This window comes from Strix aluco, chromosome 9 (genome assembly GCF_031877795.1).
Source record: "Strix aluco isolate bStrAlu1 chromosome 9, bStrAlu1.hap1, whole genome shotgun sequence".
In the NCBI taxonomy this organism is placed as follows: Eukaryota; Metazoa; Chordata; class Aves; order Strigiformes; family Strigidae; genus Strix; species Strix aluco.
The window spans coordinates 3,453,698-3,471,383 of record NC_133939.1 but is presented as its reverse complement, the minus strand read 5'-3'; positions in this window follow the sequence as shown (position 1 = coordinate 3,471,383).

The window sequence follows — 17,686 nt, the reverse complement described above, 5'->3', positions numbered from 1 at the left end:
TCCAGGTAGCACCTGAAGCGCTGGTTGTTATCGTATCTTATTTGCCTCTGTCTTTTGGGCTGCAAGGGCCAGGTATGCTTTGCTGTTTTCCAGCCAGCACTCCTATATCTCTCCATGAATGGATGAGCTGTTCAACACAGAGGCCAAAGATACTTCTCCTGGAGACATAAACTGAGCTGTGCCTCTGTCCCCCCAGGCAACCCTGGGCAAGCCTTTTTGCTCATCTGTGACCCTAATCTGTGCAAGGGAAGTGCCACAGGCAGCACTTTATGGAGCACTTTGACACGTGCTGATGACAAGCACTGTACAAGGGCTGGCTCTTATGACTAATCTGGGAAAGGTTCCCTGAGGTTCCCCACACTGCAGCTCATCAACTTCTGCCTCCTAATTGAACCTCTCCTGGAGACTTCTCAGCACAACGGGTACGTGACTGGCACTTCACTGTAATTACTCACTTTATACAGATAGCAACACTAATGAAGGCGGGTCAGAGCCTTCATACATCTCATGAAACATGGGCTTTCTCACCTATACTTCATAGCAGAGGCACAATAGTTCCGTTCATTTTAAGACCACATTATGGCTCTTACAATAGTGCATGCAATCTTCCCTCCACAAGCTTCCTGGAGCAGAGTGAATGAATCCCTAGCCTCACACAGAGTACCACAGGCTCTGCAGGTTTTTGCTGTTCCACAGATGCTTCCAGTTCCCCTCGAGACAGTGCCCTCTGAGAGCAGGAGATGCAAAGGTTCAAAAGAACACCATCAGATCAGATGATTTCCTCTGAGATATCAGCGCAGAGTACCTTCAGTAGGTGTATTCCTTCAGGCTGAGCTCCCTTCCCCTGCAAAGTTTTGTGCTGGGACAACCAAAGGCTGTAGGAACCAGCCCAGTATGAGGAGGCTCTTTTTGTGGTGTTTTCTTGACTCTTAGCAGCGTCACCAGCCCTGGCCAGTGCCTACAATTGTATCTGAAAACCCATAGCCAGAAGCCTGTGGTCGGTGCAGTCAGCAAAGCAGTCTCCATCAGTGGTCAAGGAGCTACCACAAGGCTAACGACCTCACACAACACACTGCATGTGTCCTGTTGGATTTTTGCCTGTGGGAGTGATGGCACCTCATGATGGTCCCCTCAGGTGACCCCGCTGCCCATCACTCCCTGAATGCCCTTCCAAAGTCCTGTCACCTTCAGGATGCAGTTATGGGATCCCCTACGCCTGTTCTTATTCTCTCAAGTTGGTTCTCATATGGCATGTGCCAAATTAACTAGGCAATGCTCAGAGGTGGCACTAACCACACCTGATGCGGGCATGTAACCGTGCTTGTAAATAACGGCGTGCTGAGGCAGAAGCTGGAATTACATCCCTCCAGACAGCCATTCCGTAAGGGAGAGAATAGGACACACTTGCTGTAATGCTATGCATTAAGAAGCACTTATGCTGCTAAAACCAGCATTAAAATAGCACATAAACATTGCTGTCATGATCTCAATGGGACTCTGGAGTCCAAATGGGAGTTCTGGCAGCCTCTGGGAGCCTGCAAAGGTGGGAGGTGGGGAAAAAAAAAAAAAGCCATTTCATGTATTATACTGATACATCTCTGACATATATAAAGTCATGCTGATGCACCCATGCAGCTTGCACAAAAATAACAGGTAAGTATGTAGCAACAAGGGGGACCAACTAACACCTCAACAGCTCCCAGGAGATCAAACCTGGGGCAATATGGCACTCCTCATGCTTCCTCTTAACCAGAAACTGCCTGAATGGTACAAATCCAGAGGAGACCTGAGCATTCCCAAAGCCCAGGAAGAGGAGGTCGTTTACATCGTGCTTTCATGGCTCTTTTAGCAGCATCTCCAGCCCTGTCCTCTCCAGTAGCACCGGGTGCCTCTGGGACCTGGGAAAACCTGGAAGACATGAAAAATACATTCTTAATCCCCAGGCATAAACATGTCCAAAAGGTTGGTATGAAGGTAATCAGTGATGACACCAGGGTAAAGTTAAGCATTTGCAGTGGCAGCTTCAGGGAGGGCAACTGGCATGGAAGGAATTTTTTGGCAACCCTGATCAGAAACTATAGCGTCCTCACCAGGCGTGTTGTAATTTCTGCTGCTATTTCCCCAGCATTGCAACAAACACAGGGGTGTTGTAGTGTAACATGTGCTAGCAGGGGTCAACTTTATAGCTAGGAAAGAGTGGGAAATGAAATCTAAACTTCCTGCTGCCGCCTTCTTCGAGTCTCTGGTGTACGTGTAAGTCTACTGGGAAGACAAAGGAAAACAAGGACTGGTGAGACACCATCCAGTGAGTTGAGTTTTGGAGGAATGGGCTGGAAAATATCAGAGCTAGGCTTCAAACAGTAATCTTTCAAATGTAAAGTTTACCTGCTGCAGAACTGTGCCCTCACACCTCTTACTTGTGGATTAGCTTTTATTTTGATTTTCAGCTTTTAATTCGTTCATCAGATGTTGCTGGTTATGGGCAGATGTGGCCTGTGTGGCTTCTTCCACCTCAAACCAGGAGTCTTTCTGAGCGAGTACAGTGGGCAGCCCCAACACACTTCTCCATAAAGAACAGGCAGTGCTGGCATCCTCAAGGTTCTTTGGAACTGATGGAAATTTGCAGAAGTCAAGATTTTTAATTAAAATTTATTTGTTATACAAAAAGCTTTTTTTTTCCCCACGTGAAGATGTTCACGTTTTTCCTACGTGATTTTGCAATCTTTTGTGATAAGCAACTGTAAGCAAAGAAAAATGAGTTCAAGGACAGTCTGGTGGACTAAGAAAGAAGGAAGATCTCATGAGTGGTCCAGGTGGCCACTCAGAGTTTTGTGGTAACATTAAATGATCTTGTACCCTCATGAGGAGTGAGCCAGGAATTTAACCTAGTCCTGACATTTCTTGCCTACATATAATGGGATTAATTGCCATGATAGTCTTTATCTGCAAGCTTAAGGACCATCCTAAATGTCCCTGGCTTAAGGGGTGGTGTGGCCCTGGTAAACACAAGACACTGAGCTGGAACAGGACCAAGGTGGAGAGCTGTCAGCGTACCCAGCAGTCCACATTTTTCTTTTTTCCATGTTTCCTGTAGAGGGTGGTCTACCCACCCCTATCCCCCCTCAGCTCCTGTCTGCTTGCAGCCTGATCTGGGCTCTGTTTGCTCTAGCTTCTGTGTCTTCTCACCACCTCTGTGTATATCCGTAGTCACCGGCCAATTCCCTTGGGATTCCTGGGGGACTCCAAGTGCCATCTGTGCCACATGACTGGCTCACCGTGGCTTGATGCCAGCAGCTCCCACACTCAAGTGATGCATACTCGGGTTGGGTGTCCAGCTTTTACTACAGTAAATGATACCTGGAAATACACACTCCTCAAAGGACTTTGGCAATGTCAGGCTCCATCACTGTGGTCAAATACACTGACTTGCAAAAGGGGGAATTTCCTCCTGCCTCTTCCCACCTCTGCTCTATGGGCAAAAAGGATTTAAAAAAAAAAAAAAAAAAAGGGTCACCTCTGGAAATATTTACACTGAGTCAGCCAGAAGACCTTAAAAACAAGGAGAAGAAGTAACAGATTTACCAGTCAGTACAACCAACACATCAGCACGCATACACACAAGCATCCCTGAGCCGTACTAGCATTGCAAGAGGAAGTCAGCAATGCAGAACAGATTTGTGCACACTTTCCAGATGTCTCTCTGCAAACACAACTCTCCTATCTATAAAATGGGAACAATGATACTAACCCCACAGCTATATGACATGAAACATGCAAAGGGAATAATTATAAATTTGGTGAAAACGAGGCATGTAGTGTCCAGAGTCAGTCCTATGTATTAACAAAGTCCATAAATCCCCGAAAGATTGAAGGTTTGACAATATCAAAAGGTTGCTGAGAAATAACCCGTTCCTCTACTTCAAGGTTCATACTCAAGAGATTGCTTTCTCTGGCTGCAGAGACAATATTTCACTGAGTGGGGATATCTAGAGTGAGTCCTCCTGGGACTTGGATTGAGAAAAAAAAAAAAATCATATTCAGTGCACTGAAGCATTTTATAACTGAGCTTCAGTGAAAGTCAATACGAACCATTTACTCAGAGACAGGAGTACTTGACGTGCACGTGCGTGGTACAAGCCAGCTGTGCAGAGCCCGGAGGTGACGTATATCGATGTTAACTAATCCAAAGACCTCAGTGCCCCTTATCACACAGCAAATAAAAGATTTTGAAGAGGGTTCTGATTTTAAACTCAATTACTCCAAGTTGAAGGCAATGACAGCAATTCTTATTCTCACTATAGAAAAGAAAAATTAAATCTATAGGAAGATATTGAAATAGTCTGTGCATTGCACCAACCATTCAGAAGTAGAAACCATCCTCTTGACTGCAAAATCTTTCCTGCTCCAGTTAGACCCCCCTACTGAAACACTGCAGGGAAAACCTATCTCCAGCAAACGTTTCAGCCAACCACCTTCATGATTACAAATAAAAACTCTCTTGCCTGAGCCCTTCTCCCTTTTCTCCCACGTCTTCTGAGGAGCTCTGCACCCTGCCTAGGTAAAAATCGCCTACGGGGAATAGTTACCTAACATCATCAAGGAAACCTTGTGTAGTCAGAGGGGAGGATTCGCAGCACCAAATCTGAAGCCTCAAATAGAAGCACAATTATACTCTTTACTGGTGCAGCTCCAGGAGTATCCAGACAAACCATGGGCAAGTGCAGAGTAATTTTATCCTGATATGCCTGTCTAAACAGCAGATAGCTCTTCAGTAGTGTTCTCCCTCACTTGTTAATTTAACGCTTGATATATAGGAAAAATTAGAATTAAAATGTACCCGGCTGCTTCCTTCATTCCTGATTCCATTTAGAAATATCTCACATCTCCCCACAAAATGAGCTATACTTCTTGAGACACTTAAGAGCCTGTATTTTATTTTTAGATAAGCCTGTGTGATTTAGGATCCTGAACTCCAACGAAGGTCAGGTTTGCACAGCTCTGACTGCAGCACCCATCACATTCAAATCCCAGCCCCAGCGTGGCAGGAGAGGCAGGTCTCTGCAGCGTTGGGTGGACAAGCTCTTGAAAGACCACAAGGATGTGGGCCTGTGAAAGACCAGCAGCAAGGTAAGGCTGACTCTCAAAGAACAAATAGCTGGAGTCAGGTTTAACAGCTGACTTTCTGGAGACTTTAGGCAGGGTAAGTTACACAAGAAGTGGGCTGCTCCTCCAGCCATGGGGGCAACAAGGAAAGGAAACCAGATGTTTGCTTAAGACGTTGAGAGCCTTTCTTCCCCTTCTCTGAGGCTCTCCAAGCAGCAGTCGTGCACACGTGATGGCATGGAGAAGATGCTTCAAGAGGCAAAGGCAGTTCTGAGGCTCTATTGCATGCATCTGCAAGAGGAGAAGGCAAGGACTACACTGGACCCTCATTAATCCAAGTAGCTGGAGACCATGGGGACCAAGTGAGTAAGTGTAAGCTTGCACATCTGCGATGCCGTAGTGACGCTCATGAGCCCATATCCTTCAGAAACACTTCTGAGTTTTCTTATTAAAAAATGAATTCTTGGGCTGGAGACAAAACAAAAGAAACACTCAGTTTAAAGCATTATGCAGGAGCCACAGAAGCAGCCACAGGTCAATGTTAGTTAACTGTGCCACCACAGACGTGAATTCTAGAATACTTATGTTCCTCTCCACTGCTTTGTTTTTTCCATGGCCTACAAAATGAATGGAGATGTTTCGGCTTGGAGAGCGTGTAGCGCAGATGGTGGGTGAGGAACAAAATGCATCCCTTTGAGAACCCATGGAGTTACAGCTCTGACAGCGAGAAAATGTGTTATCTGCACTCATTGGGAAGAGAAAGACACAGGAATGAAGGGAACATGAAGAGAGGAGGGGAAGAGGCGGTGAGAAAGATGTGGGTTTAATCCAGATGAGTTGAGTGCAGAGGACGGACCCATGAACAGAGGTGTTCTGCCTGTCCTGACACAAACACAGGGTAGACTATGAGGCAGGCAGATGGGGACGTGTGACTGGTTTTCCAGGACAGCAGGTGAGTGAAAGTTATGCAGAAAAATGTCACTCAGTGCCTCCAAATGAATCATGAAGATCACAGGAAAGTCAATATCCTGGGAGAGGTGTGGAAGGACAATGATTAGAGAACGCTTTCTTGTCAAAACCTTGCATTTCAGAAAGGAAGGACTAGTGATATATCTAGGTTGAAAAGATGAAAAATAATGTTGGGGCAGATATATAAAAATTCTGGGTCAATCAAGTGATCAGTTGATCAACTGATCAAATGCTTGATCAATAAAGAGAGAGAAGGACTGTGTCATGGACTGGCAAAGAGGAAGATGATAAAAAGGAAGGGACAAAGGCTGGGATAAATCACTTTAAGAAATGCCCAAACAGTCTACAATGCTTCCTCTTAAATAAGCAGCAATATCTTCAAATCTTGCAACATCCCCTAATGACCCTAGGGATGAACATACAGTGGCCACTTGTTCTGGGGAGTGCTAACTTGTGCATGAAGTGCCCATCTTTAAGAGCACTGAAAGTTTTCTATATTTATGGGGCAGACCTGAGCCCTGGCTTGGAGGAGACTGCAGGTGTGTGCCTTGAGAAGGAGAAAAGCTGGCACAGCTGCATGAATTTATCATTTGACAATCTCATTCTCACCAAGTATTTCTTTCTCTGCAAAGGTAAATTAAGACATCTGTGAACGCCAACATCGAAGCACCTTGGGAGCCAGCCATGGAGTCAGCCATGACACCACACTGATGACTGAGGAGTGAGGACCTGGTCCGGGTGCTGGTAGTGTGGATGCTGCCGGGCTCTGCCATGGCCCATCACAGGGTGCTCGTGACTCCCCAGGGTGTAAAGATCTACAGCAGACTGAAATATGGTGATGGGGAACAGAGGAAATCTAAGTCAGTGCTGGAGCATAGCACCAAGTGATCGCTGCAAGAGTGAGCAATTAAAGGTAAAATCAAATTCTGCACTTGTTTCCCATTGTAAGCACAAAATGCGACCAAGTGGTTAAACCCACTGCATAAAACCGAACACCACTTCATCAGAAATTAAACATTTGAGCAGAAATTCTCATGTTTGCCTGGGTCAAAGCCCAAACTGCAAAAAAGCAGGCGCTCAAAGCTTGTGTAACTCGTCTGCAGGAGCAGCTCTCCAAGGTTCCCTTGCAGGGTACCCAAAGCAGAGGTGTGTCTATCCCAGAGCTGATGCACCGCTGGGGCTGGTGGCCCTCCGACTCTGCCTCCAGCCCTGCTCCCATCTCTCTCAAGGGACTTGGGGAGCCTGGTGTTTCTCCGACTCTGTTCCCATTCATAGTGGTACAAAAGGGAGCCTCCAGCCTTCCAAGCACCCGATACCACAACAAGAGCAAACTCACAGACATCAAGCTCCAAAGTAAAACAAGGAGGTTTTAAAAAAAAATCCTGCGTGTTCGTAAATACATCCATTCCTCGCTGTGCAGCAAGAAGAGACACATTCCAGTTTAAAAAATAGACCCTCAGAAGATCTAACCTTTCAGTAAACACAACCAAAGGTCCAACCTGCCCGTGAGCAACACACCATTTCCAACAAGCTCTCCTTGCAAAACTAGCATGCCCTCAACTACCTCAGCCCTTTCATACAATTCAAATTCGACAGCAAATTCAACAAGTATTTGCACTATCTCAGCGAAGGTGTCTCCTTCTCTTTCTCTTTCTCCTCTATTACAGCATCCAACAGATTTTGCTGGTATGGATATAGAAAGTGTGTTAATATCTCTGGGTGAAGAGGGTAAGTAAATAGGAACCTGTGTTAACACTATCAAGACAGGGATGATTAATTTGTAGTTAATATCCATTTACTTCATTATCCCTTCATCAAAGCTTGACAAATGTGAAAACAACAATGAAAAATAGAAATTACTACAAGTGTTAGCACTGAATGCAACTGACTATAGATTTAATCCGCATAAAAGAGCATACAGATGTGTTAGATCTTTCTTTGTAATGACCTTTTATCTACCTTCCTGTCCTTGGGCATAAATCTATTTAAATTTAAAGAGATTTATTTATATATACACATGTGTGTCTCTGTGTGTGTCTATATATATGCATGCGTATCTGTAGAGTGGAAGGTTTTCTCATCAGTTATCAATTAAGGCTGAGAAAACCACTTTGACTAAACTACAGCACATGTAGTTTGACCTTCTGGATGGTTTCTCTCCAGGCAGCAGCTGCTCCCAATGTCCCAGGAAGGGAGGTGACCTGTGGGGTCCTGTCCCCACTTGGCCCCACGTTGAAGGATGGGATCGGCTCCATGCAGGATGACAGGCGGGGAGCAGAGCAAAACACGGTGATGCCACTGAGCACCTAGCCATTGTCCTGTCCCCAGGGGAGAAAGCATCAGGGCATCTCTGCTCCTCGTTAGTGTTCCTACCCCAAGGGGTGCACCTCCTTTTCATGCTTTTTTATGCACATCTGCTTGGCTTGGAAAGTGCTTTTTCACAAGAGTATCATGAAGATCTCGCGCAAAACAGAGGGGCTGCCTTTGAGTGGAAAGCGGATGCTTGCCCACTTTTGTGTAGGCATCTCCTCCAGCCCTGCAGCTATTTGAACATGAGTGTGTGGGCTGTGAGGCCAAGAGGTGATTAAAAAATTATGTTAAAGCATGTTCATACCAAACCCCTGTGGTACCTCAAGTCAGACTATGTTGCCGCAACAAAGCGAAAATCCGTAGTAGGGAGTTGTCCAGGCGCTTGTGTATCCTCAAGACAAACCTGAGGACCTGTAAGGAAATGGGGAATTTCAGTCATTGCTACTTTCCTCACTGAAATCCTCTTGAAATAAACGCGATTAAAAGAGCTACTCATCTACCTTTCAAGGTGACCTGCAAATGAAGAAAAATGAGTTTCTGACATTATTTTTGGCTTAGTTACGAAGGCCTGAAAAGTTGGCAGGGATTTGAAGCAACTCTGGGATTATTTTTTTTTTCCTTATTTTTCTATAATTTTTTTTCCTGATAGAAATTTAGTTCTTGCCTTCCCTGTCACTCTATGGCCAGAGAGACAACAAGTGAAATCAAACCATCACAGGGGACAGACTCTGAGAGAAGGATGTGTAGTCACACCACCTCCTGGTTTGCCTCCAAAGGAGGAGAGGGAATACTTTTGGCTGCAGGGGGTCTATTTCTAGATAGGAGAGAAAGCATTTGTTTGGCTTTTGTTGGCCTCTATTTAACTTACTGATCTAAGGAAATCTTGGGTGAAAACAAGACTGATAAAGATCTAATTCCCTTTCTCCTTTCGCTTCCTGGTGGGGAAGTTCCCATGTAAGTGGAGCTGGATGGAGAAGAAGGAGAGGGGGAAAAACCCTCGTCTGTGTCAGGAAACAAAATGACTCATGCTAATAACTCACAGGGAAGGAAAGAGGCAAATATTAAAAATGCCTACATGGACATTTGGAGAAATTATAAGCAATACTCTAAATCAGAGGTCGTTGCCGAAAAAAAGAAAAATTAAGAAAGACTGGATGTGATAGTGCAGCTACAGCTAAAAGATAAACCAGGAAAAATAAAACTTGGGCAAGTAGGGAGCAAGTACATTTTAGTCCTTCTTCATACCAAAATGGGTTTGGTTTGTAAAGCTTTGCTGGGGTAACAGTGCTGGGACAGGGGACGCTAGCCCATGAGCCCACTGCCACAGAGCACGTCCCCAATGGGACATACAAGATCCAGCTCACCCCTCAGTGACACGGAGCTCATTGCTGACATCAGTGATGGACATAGACCCCTTTGCCATCTGGGTGTCCTCAGAGACGGCAGCCCCTTGGGATCCCCTCACCCTCTCATGCTGCCCCCCCAACCCTGCACCCCCCTGGCACGACGCCAGTCAAGCAGCGCCGGTGCCACCATGCCAGCTGCCTTGTGGGTGACAAGTAGCAGCAATGTGCTTTCTGCCTCATGCACTTCTTTCAAAGCCAAAAGAGCTGAAATCATTTGAACCACCAGTGACCTGACCCTCCTCTCTTTGGAGACCCAAAAGGTTTCACCATTGTCCCTCATGGGGAGGGTCTAGGCTATGGTGGCACTGCACATCTGACCTCTCTGGGAAAACTCCACTGGTGCCAGCCTCTGAGATTGAGGACAACAACTAGAGCAGTTCCAAAAACCTCTTATGTAGCCCTCAAACCACTTTCCCCTACACACACCACCTCAACGCAACGGCCTGGTCCATGCTTCACGGGGAATGGAGAGGATACCTGGTTTTCCAGAGGCCAAAAATTCTTTGTGGGGTAGGAGAGATGGGACACCAAACCTGTCACTGATCAAGAAACTTGGACTGGGGTAGTATAAAGGATTGTCCACGTTTGTAGGACAAAGAAACAAACACCAAAAAAAAAAAATCTAATTTAATTGAATTTCATTTTTATTTTACACTTTTTAATTATTGCTGTTGGGAGTCTGTGTCCATCATCTCTTACTCCAAAAGTCCTCACTAATTTGCATGCCAATTTGACTACAAATCTAAACTTTTCTTGCTGAAAACCAGCAGCAAGGATCCTGGGCTGAAGCTCTAGACAAGCAGCAACAGCATAGGACAGGACCTCGGTGCTCCCAGGGCTTCCTAACACTGCGTGGTCTGAGCTTCTCAAGCTTTACCCCCCTCCATTCATCCTGAGAAATGTGAGGATGCAAAATAATCACGGAAAGAACTCATGGGATGGGAGAAGTGGGTTCAGGAAGAGTGTTCAGGGAAGCATCGAGCAGAGCCCGCTCTTTCCCATTCATCCCCTAGCCCTGCAGTTTGCTACATGGCTCTGCCTCATTTTACACAGATGTCATTTGTAAAAGAAAAAAAAAAAAAAGAATTACTTACCAACCCTGGCAGGCGATGCCACGCAGGACTTTTCTGAGTGCAATGGAGGAGTCACGCAACACCGCAGAGCAAAGAGCTCGGGAGCCCTGAGCCTCGTTTCCATGGCCCAGGAGTTGGGGATACCATCCAGGATAGGAAAAAAACAAATTAAGCAGCACCCTGAAAATTAGTCGAATGGGGTCATTAGACAAAAGTGCAGGACACCAGTGCTTGCTCCGAAACGGTGAGGTTAGAAAGGTTATTATGAGCAGGCAGGATGCGACCACGTTTGATTTCCAGCAGAAACGAGGTTGTGAGTCCCCGATGGGTCAACGGAAAGGGGAGCCAGGCTGGGCCTCCTCTGGGGACCTTCTTCGTTGAGAACCACAGCAGCAATGAGATCCTCCAAAAAGTGCAAGTCCCAAATCAAAAGTCAAGCCACTATTAAAGGAAAGACATTAACAAGATCTAAAACTGTGCTATCCAGAGGTATTAAGATGTTGGAACTAAACCTGCCTTATTCCCGCTAGTGCTTGCATTTTAAGGAAACCTTTTAAAAGGATTATCTTCAGGAACTCTCTTTCAACAGCCTTTCCTTTAAGAGTCCTTCATGGTGATACTCCTATTAATTATGCTATGTGATATGATTATGTATTTATTCAGGTACGGGTTGGAAACACGAAGCAGGGCTAACATTTGCAGGTGTCACTTACAATATGGAGTCTGGTAACTCCAGCCTTTGATCTGGTTCGCAGTTGTATAGGGGATCTGCGCAGGGCAGGCATCCACGAGGTAGCTGGTATCTACGTTGTCACCAGGCTGTTTGATCTCGGGGTGATTTGCTTTATTTATACATGGATTTTTTTAAAAAGACTGGCGAGGACTCCCCGAGTGCCGTCTGAGGCTCTTTTAACAGGCAGCCGTAAGAAAAATTGTATGCGGATCTATAGCCATATCTAGCTGAAGATAAAGATATATATTTTTATCTGTATATAGAGATATTTCCATATCTAGCTGTCTCTCTATTTACCTATTTTTAACAATAAAAAGGCAACTTCTTACACAGCTTTTGCTACTGCATTTAGACCAGAAAAATAAGTTATTCCACCTCCCTCCACTTCCAGCCTCTGCGAAGGTCTCTGGGAAGTGACGGATGGTTTAGCAGCCTCCGTCTTTGGGCGCAGGGTCTCATCCTCCTTGTGACTATTCCTGTGAGTCAGGGCCATCACGCCGAGAGCACGGGAAGAAAGAAGTCACCTCCGGCCAGGTAGGGCCCCAGCTAACGCACAGCAAGCAGCAGCCACGGGGAGAGCTCACCTAGGGTGGCTTTGGTTTAATACTTGAAGGTGCTACCGAGAGTGAGAGAGGTTTGCTCTCTGGTCACTACTCCTATAAAGAGAATTGCATCTCAGGTTCAGGTACCATCCTAAATGCAAAAAAAAAATGCACATGTGGCGCTTAGATTTGGAAGGTTTGAGGCCATCGGGCTGGTTCATGCCCTTCGGTAGCCCGCACTCTCTGTATGTGCGTAGAGGAGTGTGCACCAGTGTGCACACACACCTAGGAGCAGGTATCACATACAGCCGTATGTGCCTCAGTGCTCATAAAGGACACGTGTTAAGAATTTAAGAAAATATTTTATGTTTAAATACAAACATTCTGCTCCAATTCAGAGAGACGCTGCCTTCGCATGTGCATGTGCGTGGGCATCATATATATTGTGCATATATACAGCATACACAGGCTGGATGTATGTTTAAATCTATGTCCGTGCACTTACGATATATGAATGCTGTAAATATCTGTACAATATGCGTATATTTTATTTTATAGGCACGCACATAGGGAGAGAATGAACTGTTTGTATAACATAAGCATAGAGACACAGTACATACATGTTGAGCATACAAACTCCGCTATATATATCATATATACATATGTAGACGCATATATAACACCTATATTGCATATATTATTTATAGATATACACAGACATTTTTTCCAAACTAAAACATTTTCATATTGCTGATTTACTCAAAGTCTGTAACACAAAATAGGAGCTGGGGGCAGGGGGAGAAGGGAAACTTCGCTTTACCTACTTCAGCTGAATTTCATATTATTTCTTTTTTTTAAGGAAACTTCATTGTATATTCTAGAAAAGTATATTGGTGGGGTAGGTTTACCAGAGGCAGAGAGAATGTGCAGGGAGTGAGAAAGTGAATTGATGGATGGATGGTTAAATGAATATAAATGAACTGATACCTTTACAGGAAAATAACATTTCTTTTCTTTTTTTTATTCTATAGATCAGTGGGTTTTGTATCTGTAATTCTTTCATATCAGCAAAGAGGAAATAAACTCCCATGTAAATCATTTTCCCCCCATCTGGAAGCATATTAAAAGCATGCCTTTTTTTTTTTTTCTTTTAAGCAGAGCCTTTTTTCCCCCTATTTGCTTATCGGTTCATCCACCATTACATTTTAAATGAAATTGCAAGACCCCCCTCTCCTCCCCCCCAAATTCCGGGCTGATGTCGGAAAGAGGGAATCAGCCTCTCCCATGCTTTAGAATAACTGACCTAGATTCAATTACAGATAGACCCGGCGGAGAGGACGGCACCTCGCTGCCTTCTCAGGGGTCTCGTCAAAAAAAAAAAAAAAAAAAAAAAAAAGGGGGGAGGGGAGGAAGCACCCCCCAAAAAAAGGGAAAAAGAAAAAGAAAAAAGAGAGGGAAGCAGATAAACAGATGGCTCCCACCAGCAGCACCTGGCTGTCGCCGGCGCCCGGGCAGCCCCGCACGGAGCCCCGGCCCCGCCGCAGCGCCCGCCCCGACGGCGCGGCCCCAGCCCCGGCCCGCGGGCCCGGCGGCAGGGACGGGGCTGCTCAGCGCCCCCCCACACACGTGCACTCTTCCTGAGGGTGTCTGGCGGGGGGGGACCGTCTCGGAAGGCACCAGCTTTTGGGAGAGGGGAGCCTCCCGGGTGTCACCGCTGCCTCCCGGGAGAAGCGGGGGGCACATCCCGGGAGGAGAGGGGAGCATCGCGGCGCCGCTCTCCCTCCCTCAACGCGGGACCGGGCGGGTGTCGGGGGTCCCATCCAGGCCCCCCCACACCCCCCAGCCCCGGCGGGCCGCGGCGGCACGGGGAGGGAGGAGGGGGGGGGCTCAGGGCCCGCAAGACGGCTTGTTTCATTTCAAAGTGGGACCGGGGCCGCTCTTGGACGCGCCGCTCGCAAATATAATCTTCATATTCAGTTCAATGGAGTCTCCTTATAATTTACAGCGGAGAGATAAGGCTGGAGGATGCAATGAAAAAAAAATCTGAAGTCATCCTCTCCCCCCCTGTACTGCGCCGCACCTTGGGCAGCGGAGCAGAATCCAGAATCTCAACTTCTCCCGACATATGTTTCCAGCAGATAAGTAAACAATCTGGACGTGAAATGAAAATTTTAATTAATGCAGTAATGCTATTACACCTCAAGTGTGCAAATCCCATTGCCTTGCACTGTGACAATGGGTGGGGAGGAGGAAAGAAAGCAGACAGACAACAAACCACAAGCAAATTCTAATCTGGGTTTTGCTTTTCACTCGGCTCCAATTGTTTTCATAGTTTGTTTCCTTTGAATTAATCTCATCCTTATATTTCAATAATTACCAGCTACTCATCTCTTCCCCTCTTTCTCTCACACACTCCGAGAGCCGGCTCCCTCTCCCTCGCTCTCCTTTTTAAATTGGGATCAACCTGTGTTTAATTTCTGGGCTTTTAGGCGTACACATGTTGGCTTGTTGCAGTGTGGACCTGCACAGACCCTGCACGTTATTTCTTGTTTAGCTTTCCAAACGCGGCGCGTTCAGTAATAATGAAGTATTTTGCCCTAATAAAAAGGGAAGGAAAAAAAAATAATAATAAAGGCTGGGTTGTCCCTTTGATGTTGGTATAAAACACCCCAACTGGAACAGAGGCGTGTGAAGGGAGAAAAGAGAGACGGGGAGGCAAAATTAAGGACCGAAGGGGAAAAAAAAAAAAAAAAAAAAAAAAAAGGTGAATTACAGACACATCAAAAGCCCCGGCAGTGGTAGAAGCTGCCTCGCTCCGGAGTGAGGAGCAGCGCGGAAGACAGAGCCCGCTTTCCCCCCGCGGAGTCGGGGTCCCTCCTGCCCTCCCCGGCCCGCCGCCTCCCCCAGCGGGGAGCGGGAGCAGCAGCGGGCTGGGCTGGATTTAGCTCAATATTCTAATTTTTAAGCATTTTTAATGATTTCTTTTAGGGTTTTTTTTAAGGGAGGCGGTAAGCCCGCTCCGGCTGGGGGACCCTCCTGCCTGCGCCCTGCCCGCGGGCAGCACGGGACGTGTTTCCACCTGCCCGCCCCCACGCCGGCCCTTTACAACCCGGAGCAGCGGCGGAGCAGGGGAAGCGGCGCGGCCGGAGCCCCACGCGTGGACCCCCGGTCCGGTCCGGCCGGTCGGGGCTGCTGCGAGCGGAGGAGGAGGAGGAGGAGGAGGAGGAGGAGGAGGAGGAGGACGACGTGTTTCTGATCACCGCTTACTTTAAGACACTACAATCAAGGAATGTAGCCAGGAGGTCGGGCCTGGAATAAAACCGTAAAATCAGAATTGCAATCTTTTTGATGTTTCAAAGTCTCTTGAATGCCTTTGATACACTCAATAGCAAATTTACTGGGCTATTATCACTAATAAGCAGAAATAAGTAATATCTCTCAGAGACTTCTATGGGCTTAATGTGTCCTTAAAATAAAGTTTTCTAACATCACATAATTCCCCTTCTGTCTTTGTCTCTGCTGCAGCAGAGCTCCCCGGCGATCACACGGCTACACCTGGGCGCCAGCGAGGGCTCTCCCAGTTCCTTCTGCCCCCCGACTTCTTTCCTCTTTCTCTCTTATTGTTGTTTTTGTTTAAAGGAAGGCCAGCCTGGATGCTTTCAAGTGTCTAGGTGGCCCTGCGGGCAGCAATGAGCCAAAACAGAACCATTTTCCGAGCGAAGGTGGGAAGAGAGGAGAGGAGAGGAGGGAGAGGAGAGGAGAGGAGAGGAGAGGAGAGGAGAGGAGAGGAGAGGAGAGGAGAGGAGAGGAGAGGAGAGGAGAGGAGAGGAGAGGAGAGGAGAGGAGAGGAGAGGAGAGGAGAGGAGAGGAGAGGAGAGGAGAGGAGAGGAGAGGAGAGGAGAGGAGAGGAGAGGAGAGGAGAGGAGAGGAGAGGAGAAAAAAGGAAGAAAAGAAAAGAAAAGAAAAGAAAAGAAAAGAAAAGAAAAGAAAAGAAAAGAAAAGAAAAGAAAAGAAAAGAAAAGAAAAGAAAAGAAAAGAAAAGAAAAGAAAAGAAAAGAAAAGAAAAGAAAAGAAAAGAGAGAAAAAAGGGAAAGCGGAGCGAGGGGGCTGCGGGGGGCGAGCGGGCCCGGCGGCGGGGAGCGGGAGCGGCTCCGGGCCGGGCCGCGGCGCGTCGGTCCCCGCCCGGCGAGCGGCTCCGCTCGGCTCCGCGCTGCGCTGCGCTGCGCGGGGCTGCGCGGGGCTGCGCGGGGCTGCGCGGGGCTGCGCGGCTGCGGGCGAGGCTCCGCGGCTCAGCCCGGCCCGGGACAGCGCCCGGCCGCGCACCCAAGGCGTGGTGCGCATAACCCCGCGGCCTTTGTTTAATGATTTTATTGAAAGGAGACAGTTGTGGGGAAACAGGTTTGACAAGGAGCTGCATTTTCCCCCTGAGGGAATAGCTTTTTTTTCCCCTCTCTCTCTCCCCCTTTCTTTCTGTTTTTGGTTTCCCTTTGACATCAAAGTCAGTAATCGGTTCATTGCAGTGTCAAGATCATTATTTAATTTATTTATCTCCACGAGTTAAATAGCTACACACCTGCAGACGGGCGAGAGAGTTGGAGGAATAATACGGCGGGGGGAATGGAAACGAAACACACGGCGAGCAGAGGCTTCGGAGGGGAGGGCTGTCAGGGCGAGCGGGGCAGGAGGGGGAAGGCGAGAGAGCGAGGGAAAGGGAACGAGAAGCAGGAATAGAGAAGCGAGAAAAGAGAGAAAGGAAGAGAAAAAGATAGAGGGAGAAAGAGAACTGAAGGGGAGAAAGAGAGAAAGGAGAAAATGGGAGAGGAAGAGATGGAGGAGAAAGGTGAGCGAGAAAGAAGAGACGGAAAGAAAAAGAGAAAGAAAAAGAGAAAGAAAGAAAGAAAGAAAGAAAGAAAGAAAGAAAGAAAGAAAGAAAGAAAGAAAGAAAGAAAGAAAGAAAGAAAGAAAGAAAGAAGAAAGAAAGAAAGAAAGAAAGAGTAAAAGGGAAAGAAAGGAGACAAGACACAGGAAGAAAGGGAAAGAAGGAAGGAAAGTAGGAAGGAAAGATCCCCGCTAAAGTTTCCAGCCCCGTCGTTTCACGCTCCCCCACCTGGCCCCGGTTTTGCCCCGAGCACCCCGGCCCCCACCGAGCCCGTTCCCCCCCGCAGCCGCCGGGGCCGCCCCGGAGAGCAGCGCCCCGACGTGCGCCCCTCGGCCCTGCCCGGCTGGCCCAGGGGTACGGAGGGTCCCACCAAAGTTCTGCTGCGGGGGGGAGCGGGGGGGGGGGGGGGGGGGCGGGCGCGGTGCCCCCCCCCCCCGCCCCTGCCCCGGGCCGCTCTGCCCCCCATCTCCTGCGGGGCCCGGCGGGCCGCGGGCAGGCGCTTTCCCCCCCTCGCTCTCCCTCCGACCATTGTCAGACTAATCTGGGTGGATGTTAAAGGACACTGAGCTATCGGTGTTATCACCCAGACTGACAGCAACTGTCAGCTGGGGTTAAATCAGCGCTCGGCGCTGCCGGCGCCGCGCCGCGCCTCCCTGCCCCACGCCGGGCGC